A 14,539-nucleotide genomic window follows, 5' to 3' on the forward strand; every position below is an offset into this window, starting at 1 on the left:
CAGGTATCGCACACCCAGAGGCAGAGTATAGCTCCCTCTACTCTGCCTCAGTCTCAACCTCAGAGGACCACCTCCTACTGCACCAGTGCAACCTTTTCTCCATTCCCCACACCAACCATCCTGTTCCCTCTGGGGGAGATTGCCACAGAACAACAGAAGTTTACAGCATAAAAGGAAGGCATTTGACACATCATGTCAGTGCCAGCTCTTTGCTAAAGCAATCAAAATCTAATCCCACTACTTGTTCTCTCTCCATACCTCTATCTTCCTTTGCTTCACATATTTATCTACTCTTTTCTTGAAAAGATGCAATGCTCTCTGCCTCAACTACTCCCTGTAGCAAAACATTCCATGCTGCCAACTCCCCGTGTAAAGGAATTTCTCCTAACCCCTCTCCTTACTCTCTTAATGATTTGAAGTTTATGATCCCTAGTCACTGACTCCCCTCCCCAACCAGAGGACATGGTCTTTCCCTATTAACCTATAAAACCCTTCATAATTTTAAAAACCTCTTGAATCTCCTCAGCCTTCCTTGACTCAAGTGAAAATATGTCAAGTGGCTGAAGCCTCTCCTCATAACTATAGTTCCTGTTCCCTGGTATCATCCTGATGAATCCCATCCACCAGGATCTCAACAACGTCCCTCAGCACTGCTTGAAGTTACGTAAGCCCCTTTGTACCCACAAGCTTAACCTTCAACAATGCGACATCAACCCTGATGATGTTTGGAAAGCCGAATGGAGTTCACAAGACATCACAAACAAACAAACACCTCATGAAAGACCCGACGCGGAAGCTCCCTGGCTTTGATCTTCCGCGAAGCTTATGGGAAATCCTAAAGCACATCCACACAAACCATGGCAGTTGCGGATACTTGATGCACAAATGCAGAATTAAAAACTCTCCAGTGTGCGACTCATGGAACATAAAACGACTCAATGCCCAATTCACAAATACGAAGGAGGCATCACAGCGATACACTCTGCTACACCTGCCTCAATTACCTGGTTTAACCACCAAAAAGTACAATTATAGTTGCTCTATATCAACATCAGCCATTCAAGTCAGGAATAGTATCCTGATGAATCTACGATCTATACTCGCTGTGACTTCAATTAATTTTTTGTAACAGCGCACCCACTGCCTTGAACAAATTTATTATAACCTAGGCCCTAGAGGTAAAAGGCCATTGTCTAACACATTGTACTTCCGAGACTTCCCACTCCCATGGGACCTCGCTAATTTGTAAAATCATCTACTGAATTTGTTGCCAGAAGAATCACTTGATCTAATGTACCAGCCATTTTTATTTTACAAACCTGTTAGAATGAAACTCCGGAGTAACATTTTAGACTTGGTAAATAGTTGCAGAAATGTGAATTGAAAAATTCTCTTGGGTATTTGCTAATCTCTCCTCCTCTTTTCTTGCAGGGGGTGAGGTGCCTTTTCTGGCTCTTCCAGCATCCCCCACCTCTGATTTGTACTCAACCCTTTCATAAGAATGGCCACTAGCTTCCTACTGCTTCCAGTATCTCTCCTCTCTGATTTAGCATACTGCATCCATTCGTAAGTATAGGTATTTGTTTCCCATTGCTCCCTAAATATTGGGGAAGAGAAGACGTTCCAGTATAGGCTGAAATAACATTTGCATCCACTGCATGAGACAGAAAGAACTGGGGCTTCTCATATTTGTGCAGTCATCTGTTCTATTTGTTTCCAAAAGAATAATGGGGTAATTAATTTGTTCAAGTTAAATGACAAGATGTAAATTTTACTTAACAAATTAGTAAAAATGAAACTGTTGAAGTATGTTTTTAAACTTGTATTTGGTAACAGGCTGCAAGCTTATGCCATGGATCGTGCTTGTGTGGTACAGCCACACTCCGGATTTCATACCTTTGCACTGGCTGACAATTCATACATCAGCTCCAACAACAGACACAGTTTTGGGAAATCCTGAACCCAGCAAATATTAAAGCTAATTTGATTGGCATGTAATTCAAAATAGAGCGATCAGTTTCATATTATCAAAAACTGCAGAGGGCACAAAACTGATCCAAGATGCATTAGTACTCTTGCGACAGCAGTTGTTAGTCTGGATCCTTTTATATGCTGAATAAGATCAAGAATAATAAAACCAATGACAGCTCTGACTGTAAAAAGATGTATTTTTTTCCTAAGTCGTTTAAGCTAAGCTTAATTACATTTGCCTCATACTACTCTGCATAACTCAAGTTCAAATACCTACTAGGTGATGTTTATCTGGGCAAGTCAGATTAATACCCTACAAAGGGCCCCTCTAGCTCATTAATACAGTGTTAAATTCAAGGCAGCTGTGAAATCTCCACGCCAAGTGACCCTGCAGTTGAAGATTGGCACAGGGCTTCAAAACAGAAGAAAACGCCAACAAGATATTAAATCATCAATTTTAATATCTATGTTTCATTCATAACACCATCTATCTAGCTGGCTGTATATGAATATTTGCAGAACAGATGTGAAATACTGTCACCATTTTACTGTCCATCAGATCTGACCCGCAGGGCTCGTCAGTGCTGCTCCTCGATGATTTTTTGAAGACAGATCGAACAACAATCTGTTCAGCAGCAGATGGCAGGCATGAGGTTTCTGCACGTTACCCAACATAACCTTTGCTCTTAGAAACAGAACCATGGCAACCACAAGGTTCTGTTTCTGAATAAGCATGATGAGGTTTAGCTTGTTGCACCATCAACAATGAAGCAGAACCCAACAACACAGAATGAACAGAAAAGATTTATTGTGCAAAGTTAATCGCTTTAAGATTGATGGGTAAGATTATGTTACCGTGGCCATGGTTCTATGTGCTTCATTATATGCACAGTGCAGATATCTTAAATACATACTCGTCAATCTCCCATGGTGTTGCACACGAGGAGTCAAGAGCAAGTGTGGTATTTGGGTCAAGCAGAATCCAAGGATTAGAAAGGGGATAATTAAACCAAGTGGGGGTGTGGGGGAGAGGCAGAAGCAGAAGGTGGAGGGGAGAGGAGGTGGAAAGGAAGGACAACAAAGAGGCAAGCAAGAGGAGGGCGATGGGGAAGAAGGGGCGACAGGGTGGAAAGACAGCAAGTGCGGACAAATGCCCTCCCTTCACCAGGCCCTGTGTTTGCTGTGAAGGAGAGTTCAGCAAATTTTGTTCCAATGACAGCTGGAGAGCGGGATACTCGTTCTGAGATAAGCATCTGATTTCCAATTGATTGGAGAAGTAAGCCTCCTGTGGTCGCAGGCTTTCTGCTGAAGTGAAGGTGCGGAGTGGATGACACAAGCAATGTAGCATGGTACAGGTTGCCAAGCGTCTGTTATCAGCTGCAGTAAAGGGGGATTGTTCGTCAGACCTGCTTCCTCGGTTTTGGGAGGGGGTGGGGGTGGGGGTGGGGGGCGGTAGGTGATTTGTTCTGCTGCTTCCGCGGCTGAGTCACTCCGAGGCTAGTCTGACTCGCGTTCTTCCATTCCTCGACTTCCGCAAGAGTTTTACGCATTCTCTGTTTGCTGCAATGCCATTTATTTTTTTTATTCATTGATGGGATGTGGGCGTCGCTGGCTGGCTAGGCCTGCATTTAGTGCCCATCCCTAATTGCCATTGAGAAGATGGTGGTGAGCCGCCTTCTTGAACCGCTGCAGTCCGTATGGTGTAGGTACACCCACAATGCTGTTAGGAAGGGAGTTCCAGGATTTTGGCCCAGCGACAGTGAAGGAACGGCGATACAGGTCCAAGTCAGGATGGTGTGTGGCTTGGAGGGGAACTTGTAGGTGGTGATGTTCCCATGCGTCTGCTGCCCTTGTCCTTCTAAGTGGTAGAAGTCGCGGGTTTGGAAGGTGCTGTTGAAGGAGCTTTGGCGAGTTGCTGCAGTGCATCTTGTAGATGGTACACACTGCAGCCACAGTGCGCCGGTGGTGGAGGGAGTGAATGTTGAAGGTGGTGGATGGAGTGCCAATCAAGCGGGCTGCTTTATCCTGAATGGTGTCGAGCTTCTTGAGTGTTGTTGGAGCTGCACTCATCCAGGCAAGTGGAGAGTATTCCATCACACTCCTGACTTGTGCCTTGTAGATGGTGGAAAGGCTTTGGGGAGTCAGGAGGTGAGACATTCGCCGCAGAATTCCCAGCCTCTGGCCTGCTCTTGTAGCCACAGTATTTATATGGCTGGTCCAGTTCAGTTTCTGATCAATGGTAACCCCCAGGATGTTGATAGTGGGGGATTCAGCGATGGTAATGCCATTGAATGTCAAGGGGAGATGGTTAGAGTCTTGCTTTTTGGAGATGGTCATTGCCTGGCACTTGTGTGGTGCGAATGTTACTTGCCACTTGTCAGCCCAAGTCTGAATGTTGTCCAGGTCTTGCTGCATATGGACACGGACTGCGTCAGTATCTGACAAGTCTCGAATGGTGCTGAACAGTGTGCAATCATCAGCGAACATCCCCACTTCTGACCTTATGATGGAAGGAAGGTCATTGATGAAACAGCTGAAGATGTTTGGGCCTAGGACACTGCCCTGAGGAACTCCTGCAGTGATGTCATGTGATTGAGATGAATGACCTCCAACAACCACAGCCAACTTCCTTTGTGCTAGGCACTGCTGCAACTCGCCAAAGCTCCTTCAACAGCACCTTCCAAACCTACTTGTGTTTCCTGCACGCTGTCTTTAGTTTAACATAACTACTTCTGTGCGCACTCACCTTCAAAGCATTCTTGCACAGAATTTGAGCAAAACGTATTTACTTTATGTACTTGCAAATTTGTTTTAAATCAACTAAGTACCGAATTGAGAGCGCAAATGCAGACTGTAGTATTTCCCTGCTCAATTTAACACTTCCTGGGAAGTTCATTCGATAATCTTAGATGTATACATGAAGAGTATTAGGAGTTCTGTTTGGGACTGTCACAGAGGCCCGGATTTTGCGGTCAGCGGCAAATGAATGGCACTTGCCATTCATCACACTGACTGCTGTCCTTAGATGTTTGGTGATCCTCTGAGTGAAAACTTCAGAGAAATGGGGAGTCATTTCTGCGCAGTGTTCTCGCCCATTGAGTCGAGCAGTGTTTCTAGCCACGCATGAAAAGATCTGATCACATGGAAGTGAAGACGAGACACATCCACAAATTCAGCCAGGGCTGTCAAAGAGGTGAGTAGCGTCTTTAAATTACCTCCTAAAGTTAGTTTAATTGCAGATAATCCTTTTATAAAAAGGCCAAGTAAAATGGACAGTTTGTAAAAAGCACAGCAAAGTAAAATTAACAGTTTTAAAAAAAAAGGTACGCATAGTAATTAACTGATTTTAAAAAGCTATGCACTTACTCAGAAAAAAGATGGCAGAGCCAGAGATAGATGGAGAAGAGGTGTCACAGTTTTGGTGCTGAAGACCTGTGCACACTCCTCAATGAGGTGGAGGCGAGGCATCAGCAGCTTCTGGGGAACGAGAAGCGTAGGGCGCCATGGAGAGTCAGCATGTTGGCGTGGAAGGAGGTGGCACAGATTCTGAGTGCTAACTGCACCGTGCCACGGAATGCTGAACAATGTCGCAAAAAACTGTATGATTTAACACTATCTTCTAGGGTTTGTACAGATTATTAGAAATTTTAAAATTAAGATTTCTTGTGTCTCACTGATCAACAACAACAACTTGTATTTATATAGTGCCTTTAACGTAGTAAAATGTCCCACGGCGCTGCACATGAGTATTATAAGAAAAAAAATGACACCGAGCCATATAAGGAGAAATTAGGGCAGGTGACCAAAAGCTTGGTCAAAGAGGTATGTTTTAAGGAGGAAAGAGGGGTTTAGGCAGGGAATTCCAGAGATTAGGGTCTAGGCAACAGAAGGCACGGCCACCAATGGTTGAGCGATTATAATCAGGGATCCTCAAGAGAGCAGAATTAGAGGAGCGCAGATATCTCGGCGGGGGGGGGCGGGTTGTGGGGCTAAAGGAGATTACAGAGATAGGGAGGGGCGAGGCCATGGAGGGATTTGAAAACAAGGATGAGAATTTTGAAATTGAGGCGTTGCTTAACCGGGAGCCAATGTCAGTCAGCGGTAGAATGTGGGAGGCCAGCCAGGAGTGCATTGGAATAGTCCAGTCTAGAGGTAACAAAGGCATGAATGAGGGTTTCAGCAGCGGATGAGCTGAGACAGGGGCAGAGACGGGCGATGTTACGGAGGTGGAAATAGGCCGTCTGAGCTATGCCGCAGATATGTGGTCGGAAGCTCATTTCAGGGTCAAATATGACACCAAGGTTGCAAACAGTGTGGTTCAGCCTCAGGCAGATGTTAGGGAGAGGGATGGAGTCAGTGGCTGGGGAACGGAGTTTGTGGCGGGGACCGAAAACAATGGCTTCGGTTTTCCCAATATTTAATTGAAGAAAATTTCTGCTCATCCAGAACTGGATGTCGGACAAGCAGTCTGACAATTTAGAGACCGTGGAGGGGTCAAGAGAAGAAGTAGTGAGGCAGAGCTGGGTGTCGTCAGTGTACATGTGGAACTGACACTATGTTTTCAGATGATGTCGCCAAGGGGCAACATGTAGATGAGAAATAGTAGGGGGCCAAGGATAGATCCTTGGGGGACACCAGAGGTAATTCTCTGGCTACGATTAGATAGATAAGAATGGAACCAGGCAAGTGCAGTCCCACCCAGCTGGACGACAGTGGAGAGGCGTTGGAGAAGGATGGAGTGGTCAACCGTGTCAAAGGCTGCAGACAAGTCAAGAAGGACGAGGAGGGATAGTTTACCTTTGTCACAGTCACAAAGGATGTCATTTGTGACTTTGATGAGAGCCGTTTCAGTACTGTGGCGGGGCGGTGGTTGTCATCCAGCGGAAGAGGAGATTGTGCACCATGGTAGGAGGGCGGGCATGGTGTCGTCACTCCTGTATCCACGTGGCACCTGCAGGGTGCGAATGTGGGGGGGACGCTTGACCGTGACGAACTTCAGCTCACCGCCTCTCCATCTGCCGCCAAGCTGCTACCGCGGGGCCAGTGTAAGGAAAGGGGATTCATGCATCCGACCCGTCAGGCGCTGAGGGATCCGAGAGTTGTGGTAGATGTGCCCCAGTAAGACAGGGTAGACATCAGCCACAGGGTAGACATCAGCCCCATGCTGATAGCGATTTGGAAGAGGGCGTAATTAGTTGAGAAGTGAGGCGAACAATGGTTAATGAGCATGAAAGGCACCTTTGCAGGCGATCAAGGACATTGGCAAGAATATTTGCCATCAGTGCACCATAACAACCAGACCGTTTGTAATCAGCTGGCCCATATTGGGGAGAATGTAAGCAACCTTTGCCAGGTACATTTACATGTACTTGAGGTGCATACGTCACGTGTGGCTGTAATGCACATGATGCCCACTGAACCCCCCACGCCGGATCCCACCGCAGACAGTGCAGGCCTCTAACGGACACTACTTCTCACAACGTTGCCTTGAAGTAGCAGCACCCCAGTTCCGAGTTCCCTGCTGACAGTCAACAGACAAGATACAGAGGTCATGCCCTTGGCACAAGAGGGGTCAGGTCAGGTCACGGAGAAGGGCAAGGCGCAGGAGGCAGTAGGGTGCCACCTCTCGCCGAGTCAACCTCCTTTTGCTCAGACCTCGTCACAGTGACCCTCAGCATGCCTGTGAGGGGGTAAGTCTGTTTTTTTGCCATTGCTCTTTAATTGTTGGCGTTATTGATATTTATTTTCTGTTATGATTGTTTGTATTATAATTGTTTTTGTTGCTGCTGTGCTTAATCTGTCTTAGTCTTAGTTTGAAGATATTTGTAACCATTCAAATTTTTATCAACCACCATGTGAACGTTACAACTGTTTCCAAAGTAGAAAATAGCTAGTTATCTCAATTTCTATTTACAGCCTTGCACTAAGCACCTCAATGTTTATGTAAAGCTTTGCACTGAGTATTTGCTGCTTCAGTAAATGTTCATGTTTCACTTTCAATCTTGCCTGTTCTTTTGTGTGCTTTCCTGGGGAGGGGAGGCGGTGTGTTGGCACTCTCATCACTGTCCAAATGCCTGAGTCACCAGCTGCTCTCCAGCCACCCTGTCCACTGCAGCCGTGGCTTCCTCGGGCAGCCCACGAACCATGGCCCCAGCGACATTGGGTGGGAATCCTCCATGTCGTCCATTTCCACCGGCATCTCATCTGCCAGGTTAAGGGTCAGTCCTTCCCACAGGGCAAAGTTGTGCAATGCACGACAGACCAGCACAATCCTCGCCACTTTGACAGGCGAGTACTGCAAAGGCCCCCGACCTGCCCAGGCACCAGAAGTGTGATTTTAGTACCCAGATTGTCCTCTCCACCACTCGGCATGTACACGGTTGTACCTTCACTACTGGTCTTGCAGTCGGGCATCAATAGCCACAGCTTTACCGGGTAGGCCATGTCACCAAAAATCCATCCAGATCCTTGACGCGCTCCATTGAGGGCGTCATGTTGAGTGCTGGAGGACGAAGGAGTCATGGGCACTTCCCCGGTGATCTGCATTGACATTCAGGATCCGCAGTGGGCATTGCCAAGGATCATCACACTTAATGAATGTATCCCCTTCCAGTTGATGTATGTGACAGGTGTATCAGTCGGTGCCTTCAATGGGTTGTGGATTCCATCGATGGCCCCCTACACTTTGGGAATCCAGCGATCCTGTGGAATGGTACATTCGAGCTGTGACCCTGAAGATCTAAGAGTGTGGGGGTGGAAATTGTGTCAGGCAAAACCGTTAGGATAGGAGCATGTGAAGGACTTTCGTGGGGGGGGGTGGCGGCGGAATGAGGATGTCAAAGGGAGTTATTGAGTAGCAATGTCTTTCTGGCAGGTAAGGAGGAGTTTGAGAGGGTGTTCGAGAAGGAGTTGGGGTAGTTTCTTCCAGGGGTAATATATGACAGTAGAGGGGTTGGAGGCAGGAGATAGAGATGTTGAGAAAAATTTTCATAGATAACTAAGTGAAAGAAATCTCAGATGGCAAGGCTTTGTGTAGGGGTGGGGGGGGGGGGGCGGGGTTGATCCACAGGGTCAAGTTGAATATGGCTAGGAGTGCTTAAAACTCCAGAGGAGATTGCGCTAGGGCAATTAGGTGAATATTGAAATTACCAAGGATGAAGAGTTGCTCAGTGGAGAGACTAAGGATGGAGAGTAAGGGAGCAGATTTTGACGAGGGAGTTGTCTGAGCACTTGGGAGGGCAAACAACAAGGACTTGGAAGGTGAAGTGGGAAAAGGTGAAGTGCTCAGAGAAGGTACCAGAGAAGAAATGGAACAGATTGAGATGGGACCTAGTCAGGAGAGCCACACAGTTGCCATGGTTTAGGTCAGGTTGTGTGGTGGGACATGTAGCTAGGTGGGGAAGCCTCAGTGAGAGAAAGGGGTCACTGTCAGTGACCCAAGTTCTGATCAGGTCCACAGTGTCAGTAGGCTGGTGGAGGATGAAGTTGTGAACAGTAAGGAGCTTTAGTCACAAGCTAGGAAGTGGAGAGGATAGACAGAAATAGACCTAGAGCAAGGAATCAGGATGGCACAGGGGCAGTGAAGTACTGAAACTTGGTGGGGGGATTCACTTAAAATAGATATTTCAGAAGTAGCAAACTACTGACCTGAGGAAATCTTCATGAGTGCGTTTATGATGTTGGTATTTATGAATGGAGCAATCCTTCCCTCCTAGTTTGAAAAAAGACAGCACCTGAGGAGCCCCAACATAAATGGATAGGAAAGTGGTGCTGGACTAAACTGTATGCTTGAGAGATACAGGACTCTTGCTAGAGTCCCAAATTACTGCTAAACCTGTCGTCTGGGGACTGGTTTAAATATAATGGCTTAAAACGTCTTTACTCTGTAATAAATGTTTGGAATTAATTACCAAGCTAGGAAAGAAGCAAAAACATTGTGGTTGTTCAAATTAGAAGGTATGCAAGATAAACAGTTTACAAAAGGTAAATCTAGAATACTAAACTAAACCGTGACCGTAGAGCAAGATTTCAAACTAATGGAAAAAATAAATTTAGAACTGGTGTCAGCAATTCATCTTCATGGAAAAATGATCAACACATGGAATGGACTTCCGGGTAGGGTAGTGGAAGGCCAATCAATGGGACGCTATGGGATGATCCAGGATGATGGCAGGGGAAGGGGGTGGGGGGGTGGGCATATTTTAAATTCTGAAAGATGAGCTGAAATGGGTCAAAAGCCTTCCTCTTCCATACCTGTCTTATGACTCATATTACCACGAAGACAGTGATTATCTTTAATTTTTGATTATCTTCATTTTTCAGTAGTAAAATTACAGATATTATCAAAGAAATTCCACCTTGCAATTTTTGAAAAGATCAGTATTACGAAATTATCCTTTTATACAAAAACAGGAAAGTTCCTTTGTGCATTCTAATCATTTACAAGTACATTTCTACAGTTGTCATAGAAATGAAATACCATTAGCCCTTCCGTAAAACCGTCGTTGGCCATTTTGGCCCTTGTCTGTAGCGATTCTTTGCTCTAGTAATCCAAATCTCATTCCACTGCCCCACTCCTTCCATAGCCTTGTAATGGCCACTGCTCCAAATATTTATCTACTCTTCCCTTTCTAAGATGCAATGATCCCTGGCACCAACTCTAGCAAAACTCTAAAGACACTGCATAAAAAAAAATTCTCCTCGCCTCTCTCCTCACTCTTGGTGACCATTTTAAAATTGATGGCCCCCTTGTTGCTATCTCCCGAGCCAGAGGAAATAGTCATTCCCTCGCAAAACCACTCCTGATTTTAATTTGCCTATCACCTTAAAGAGGCAGCTGTGGTAGTTTTATGATCTCCAAGAATAGAAAGTTATAAATGCAAAGTAACATTTTCATTAGTTTGTTTCAGTGAATAAGGGCCAAAGATGTAAATTTCTCCATCAAAACAAGGCACCTGACATTCAAAAAAATCTCCAATTACATCTTATAGTTAACAAATGCTTGCTAGCAGTCAAATGCCAAGTTCCACTGTCAACTTTTGTACATTCACAGGTGCGTGCAATAACTTAAAAGCCACTTCAACTTTCTGATCAAATCAAACATTGAAAGCGAAGAAGCTGGTGAGGCTTACTGAGATCATACTGGAATTATTTTGCTTCTATCGCCCGAATATGGAAAGAAGGATGAAATAACAACAGAAAATGCTGGAAACACTCAGCAGGCCAGGCAGCATCCGTGGAGAGAGAAACAGAGCTAACGTTTCAGGTCTGTGACCCTTCGTCAGATCACAGACCTGAAACATTGACTCTCTTTCTCTCTCCACGGATGCTGCCTGGCCTGCTGAGTGTTTCCAGCATTTTCTGTTGTTATTTCAGATTTCCAGCATCCGCAGTATTTTGCTTTGAAGGATGTCGGGCCTGTTATAATAGCCTCTCACACATTAAAATGACAAGCTCATGGGCTTTCTTCACAAGCCATTAAACTATTCTAGCTGTTGTATAACAAGTTTGTTGAACTATAATTTCAATCTCAATTTGGAGAAGGCAGTTCAAGGTTAATGATTTTTGCTTCTCACATAATGCCAGCATCCATTTTCTTCTGCCTATCTGAATCACTAACATTTTAAATGTTTGCTTATTTCTTTCCTTTACCACAATGTATATTTTTAAGTTCGTCTGCTCTCCTCCCAACTACTTTTCAAATTTTAATTTGTTAAATTGCAGACAATTCTCAGGAGCAGGTTGTAGAAGTTAATTGTTATGTAGCACCACCCAGTGGTAAATCCAAGCACTACAACAACAGACCACAATACTGCTGCACAGGTTTTTTTTTTAAAAAAAGCTCATTTTGTTGCTGCAGTACATTTGGTGAAAGTTATTGGTTCGTAAAATGTTCCAATAATCCTATGCACAGTTATAGGTTCCACTCTTCATGGAGATACGAACACACAATAATGAAGGAGGACAGGAAAAGACCAACTGGTCCAGTGAGTCAGTAAAGGGTAAGTCATGTCTAACGAACCCAGTTGAATTTTTTAAGGAGGTAACGAACGTGGTAGATAAGGGAGCATCTATGGATGTTATTTGTATGGACTTCCAGAAGGCATTTAACAAGGTTCCATATAAGAGATTGTTAACAAAAATGAGAGCGCCTGGATTTGGAGGCAACCTGTGAGCTTGGATAGGGAATTGGTTAGGAGGTATTGAATCATAGAAGCTTACAGCACAGGAGGCCGCCATTCGGCCCGTTGTGCTTGTGCTGGCTCTTTGAAAGAGCAGTCGTGTTTAGTCCCACACCCCCGCTTTTTGTCCGTAACCCTGTAAGTTCCTCATCCTCAAGTACCTGTTCAACTCCCTTTTAAAATTATTTATGGAATCAGCTTCCATCATCTTTTCAGGTAGAGTGTTCCAGATCAATGTTCTCTTTCATTTTTTTTCCCCCCCAGCCCATTCAAAATACCACACATCACATCCGCGGTTTTTCCTATTTAAAAGCCGGTGAGCCGGTTGCGCGCAAGCTGCAGAGCGCTGCGCGGCTTATAGGGAATATTGTTCCAGATTCCAACAACTCTCAGTGAAAACATTTCTCCTCATCGCCTCTCTAGATCTCTTGCCAATGATTTTAAATCTATGACCTCTGGTTATTGACCCACTCGCCAGAGAGAACAGGTTTTCTCTCTCTACTCTATCAAAACCTCTCATCCTTTTGAAAACCTCGATTAGGTCACCCCTTAACCTTCTCTGTTCCAACAGTTCTAATGTTTCCAAACTCTCCTCATAACTGAAGTCCCTCATCCCTGGTAACATCCTGGTAAACTTCTCTGTACCCTTTCTAAGGCCTTTATATCTTTCCTGAAGTGTGGTGCCCAGAACTCAAAAAACCTATCCACATGATCAAATCTAATCCTTTCGTTATTTGAAGGTCCTCCTTCAAACCTCCTTGGTCGACGATTTTCTAGAGTAAATAGCCCCAGGTCTCTAAGCCTGCCATGGTAACTAAAAGCCTTTTAAAGTAGGTATCAATTCAATTCAGTTCAATTTTTATTTGCCATATGTACTAGTACAATGGAATGCTTACTCCCTGTAGGGACATGTCAGCTATTTTTACAGCGCTGTGTTCAGAAAGTCAATTCTTTGGCATCCAGTGGCAGTGGGAGCACGATGTCCCTCAGCCGCTCCGTCCTCCTCGTCACCGCGGCCTCCTCCTCACTGTTGCCGGCTCGGCTCCACGTGTGGTGGCCTGCTTCTCCCGCTCACCCTCTGGCCACCATTCCCGGCTCCCCTCCTCCCAGTCTGACTGGGAGTCGTCGTGGCTGCTGCTGCTGCTCGATGCGCTGCGCTGCCTCCGCCCGACTCGCCGAACACCTCGCTCCGGTTGCGGGAGCGAGCGGCGAGAGCGGGCCGCCCGAAGCAGGGAGTGCGCGTTAGCACCGGACCATCTCGGTCGCCATCTTGACTCTAAATATCTATCTAGTGACCCAGCCCTGAATCTTTTCCATGGCCTCTATCATCTACCATGTGAGGGAACCAAAACGGGACATAGTATTCTAAAATGAAACCTAACCAGAGCCTTGTACTAAGACCGTATATTATTTTTTTGTTTTGCATTTAATCAACCTGGCAATACATCCAAACACACTATTTGCTTTTGCAATAGCCTTGTGACACCTTCAGAGATTCATGCACTATTACACTTGGATCTTTCTTCCACTCAACAGCCTTGACCATACAACCCGACATGATAGTATGATCAAAATAAGCACCATTTAAAAAAAAACCACATTTAATGATTTATAGTCCATCGCATAACAAGCTCACTTTCTACTGGGGGAATGATGGACATCTGCATTTATCTGTGCAATACATAAAAGACGGACTATAAATGATAAAAACTAAATCTTGGTATTCAGTTTGAACCACCTATCCTTAGTTGAAAAATGGTAGGCTCAGAAAGGGTAACTAATATTTTTGGTGTTTTATATTTTGTGGTAACTTTTTAATGAAAATTTCTAAATTAATTATTCTAAAATGATATTTGTATTTATTTTCTTCCCACATCCCCATAAGGAGTTGACACCTCGCTGAGGTATGGTTCCACAGAAATAAGGACAGAATGTATTACTTTAAAATGGGAACTGAATTAGGTCTGTTTCCTGGACCGTTTATCCCTACCCCCTAACCCCACTCCACTTGAAGACTAGACTTGGTCTTGACTCCTGGGGTACAATGCCACAGGATATCAGTCAGTATGTATTTCATTACATTGTACAAATTAACTAAATAATGCCAAGTCCCTATAGGTCCCTTACAGGCTTCTAAATTACCAACTCATCTATGCTTTAGAGACCAAAAGGGTCTTTAGCCATTTTCAAGAAACTCCATCCTTTGAACTAAATGAACATATACTGAACGTAGTGCAAGAATTGGAAATTGCTGGAAATTTGGTAACAAAAATGTTTGCTCCCACAGGAGATGAGCAGGTGAATCCCAATTTGGAACAGGATTTCAGAGAGCTCTAAATCCAGACATTAGATGCACATTCCTTCTTTGTTTCACAGCACTGAATCAC

General features: G+C 44.8%; 1 protein-coding gene across 5 annotated transcripts in view; it reads right to left on the reverse strand.

Annotated features, from left to right (window-relative positions):
* camsap2a (calmodulin regulated spectrin-associated protein family, member 2a) overlaps positions 1-14,539 on the reverse strand; it is a 249,257-nt gene that overhangs the window by 53,881 nt on the left and 180,837 nt on the right. The window lies entirely within an intron of this gene.

This window comes from Somniosus microcephalus, chromosome 2 (genome assembly GCF_052327205.1).
Source record: "Somniosus microcephalus isolate GS21.2 chromosome 2, FLI_Smic_1.0, whole genome shotgun sequence".
In the NCBI taxonomy this organism is placed as follows: Eukaryota; Metazoa; Chordata; class Chondrichthyes; order Squaliformes; family Somniosidae; genus Somniosus; species Somniosus microcephalus.